At 27.0% G+C, this 3,459-nt stretch overlaps 1 pseudogene; it reads left to right on the top strand.

Annotated features, from left to right (window-relative positions):
• The first annotated feature begins 3,129 nt into the window (after positions 1–3,129).
• LOC113373363 lies at positions 3,130–3,444 on the top strand (annotated as a pseudogene).
• The last annotated feature ends 15 nt before the right edge of the window (positions 3,445–3,459 follow it).

Here is a 3,459-nt window from a genome sequence, read left to right on the forward strand (position 1 = left end):
ATAAAATAATATTACTAAATTATATAGTTATTTTTATGAAATTTTGGTACAGTTGACCATACTTAAAATATATTATCAGAACACGAAGTATGTTGAAAAAATTAATTTAATTTATACAATTACAGATATTATAAGTATGTTTAATAAACATCAATTGGGAATTATATTGATTTAATTTTAACACAAAATAAAACTTTATTTTCAAATAAAATGTTGAACATTTTACCGAAAACCACAGTTTTAAGTTGAGGTAATCGTATCTGGAAGTTTATGTAACTTGCCTTGAGGCAAAATGCTACTTACAACTAATTTCTCAAGGTCATCTTTGGTAATATTTTAACAGACTTTTATCTTTTTCTTCCCTGTTCTTAATCATCTGATACCACTACTTAACTACGCGATGAGATCGATTTTTGGTACCTGACAAACCCTGTTTTTTTTGTCGATTCAAATCTCCCTTCGGGATGATTAATGGTCTATTTACAATTCGACCGAATTGTAGATCTCCGATAAACCGTGACGTTTTCAAAAATATTTTTATATTTTTACATCACTAATGGATCTATCCCGCTTCTGGGCCGAATAATAAATGATTGTTAGTTGTTAAAATCTTCGCTTTTAAAGTTAATATTAAAGGAAGGGTTTTGTAAGGGACTCACTGACAAATATAAAAATTTCGGATACTTAATTGATTTCATGGGTTCATTGAGTTTTTTAGCTGCACAAGATTGATTGAATTTAAAATTTTTTATCCATTACCCAGTTTATGAGAAACTTTGTAACGGAATTTTTTTTGCTCCGCTTATGTTTATTCATGATGTCATTATTTATATTTAAGATTAAATTTTAATAACAATACAGGTAATAAATATTGTATTTCCAGTTAAAAATGTAACAAGAAGAATTTTAATCGCTTTTTGAACATGTTTTATAATAAACAATAATGCAATTTGCATAATTCTCTCTTTAATTTTAATAATGGCCAGTTTGAGGAAATTAACTTGGGTATAACAGCTTCATTATTTTCGATAATTATATATCGATTTTAATATAGAGGAGAATGGATATTGATAGAAAATTATAAATTATAATCGTAAATTATACAAGGTCGGGGGAAATTGAGCTATTATAATAATCCTTTCTCAAAATATCCTATTAATGTTTATTAATCTAAAAGCATATTGGTATTTTATATAAGCTTATAATCTAAAAAAATGAACTAAACGTTTTAAAACTTAGATAAACAAAGTCGTGATCATCTAAAAAAATTTTATAACCTTTAATTATAACAATTAGAGTCAAACTGACCCTATGAGTTCATCTAGAAATAAGGCAAAAATATCGAAAATCAATATTTAATTGTGTGACTTTAAAAAAACACATTTTTGCCGATGCCAGTTCTAGAAATTAGAAATATCAATTTAATCACAATTTGTCCTAACATGCCGATATATATTAAATTGTCCATATAAAAAATTGCATAAAATTAAGTCAAAAATTCAAATATTTTATATAAATATGTAATATGATACTTAAATTTCTGGAAATGCCAATGTGCTTAAAATTTGTAGTTTAATATTGACATACGTTAAATTCTGAGTAAGCAAAATGTAATGTCAGCATTATTTTTGCCAAAGTGCAATCGACAAATATTTTTGTAATTAATAATTAATTTTGATAGCTAATAATTTCTATAAATATAAAATTTGTTAAATACTGATATATGTTAAATTCTGAGTAGATAGTACCGTAATGTCAGCATATTTTTATTTATGACTTGAAGAAATTTTTTTTTTAATGTAATTCATTAATTTTGACTGATAATTTCTAGAAATATAAAATGTGTACTTAAATGCTGATATAAGTTAAAGTCTGAGTAAGCAGTATGTAATGTCAGCATTAATTTGGCAAAAGAAATTTTTTTTAAATATAATACATTAATTTTGATAGCTGATGATATCTAGAAATATAAAATTTGAACTTGAAGAAAAAATATAATGTCAGTATTATTAGAAAGAGAAATTTTATCAATGGACTTGCAATTTTTATTAAAATATCTGTTAAATTCTGCGTAAGCAAATTACAATATCAGCATTATTTTTGCCAAAAAGCAATTATAACAGTTTGACAAGAATTAGAATTTTAAATATAATATAATAATTTTGTTAAATTCTGCATTATCTAAATTTTGCCAAACTTCAATTAAGATGTGAAAAAACTTTTTTTTTTCAAATACATTAAGTTTCATAACTGACAGATCTAAAATGTTATTGTCCCTGTAATTTGCATTTAGAAACTGATATTGTTCCAAGCAGTAATTAAAATTTATCATTAATGTATAAAATTGATTATTTACTGGATAATTAATAGGGATAATTAAAGGGATTCTATACAAATTTATTTTGGAGAATCTTCTAGGATTTTATCATTAGGAGACATCCATAAATTAAGGTTTTTGAATCCGTGATATTTCAAATAACCTACCCTTCTTCCTTTATTACCTTTATTTTTAGTACATCAAATTTTTGGATTACTTTTTTTTAATTTTTGAAAGGTTTTTTAAATTTAGTTTAAAGATAAATACATGTGATATCTTACTTGACCCGACCTCCCCAAGTGATATTTCGTAATTTTTTGTCAAATTTTTGTCACTTCCTGCCCAACACTGTAAGAGTTGAGATTTTGGTTGAAAGTTTATTTTTGTACTAAATCTCTCTGGTTTCCCCTATTCCGTTGTTTTACAAAATATAGGTTACAAGGTTTTGATATGTCGATACTCCTTAACTTGCTGCCATGGGAACGATTTCTTCAGAAGACTCAAGCCGGATTAAGCCTCAGCAATTTATCACTCGTGCTTCGAAAATCTGTGTATTTTGTGCGATAAAATTATTATACGATCTTTAAATAAAATAAAAATCATAAAGTATTTATTACTCGACCATTAAAGTCGTTTGACGTTATTTATTTGCTACGAATGCTGTTATTAAAACATGGAAATGATTAATTGATTTACGGCCAATATTATAATTGATTGGTGTTCTTATTAAAGCTAATTATGATAAGGATAAATATACACAACCTTGGGAGCAAACAATAACGCGTGTCCGATGTAAATTATGAATATTTAAAATGTCAAAACCGACGACGATCAAGGAAGCGCTAAAGCGCTGGGAAGAAAAGCCCCGGACGAGAAATTATCGACGGCCACGGAGGTGCTTTTGTGCTTCCAGTGGCCTCCTATCGAAAAAATGATAATAATTTATCAGTTCTTAGCAAATGCGAAAATTAAGTCTCAGTACTAATATGATTGACAAAATCGCCGGTTTGAACTCCTAAAAAACCTTAAAAGTCTTATCTTTAGGCCGAAACTACATCAAAACTCTGGCTGGTCTCGAACCGTTGGCAGACACTCTGGAAGAACTTTGGCTAAGTTTTACAACTTGATTGATAAATTAAAAG

This window comes from Ctenocephalides felis, unplaced genomic scaffold (assembly GCF_003426905.1).
Source record: "Ctenocephalides felis isolate EL2017-DRISC unplaced genomic scaffold, ASM342690v1 CF-g0.4_SCAFFOLD_01604, whole genome shotgun sequence".
In the NCBI taxonomy this organism is placed as follows: Eukaryota; Metazoa; Arthropoda; class Insecta; order Siphonaptera; family Pulicidae; genus Ctenocephalides; species Ctenocephalides felis.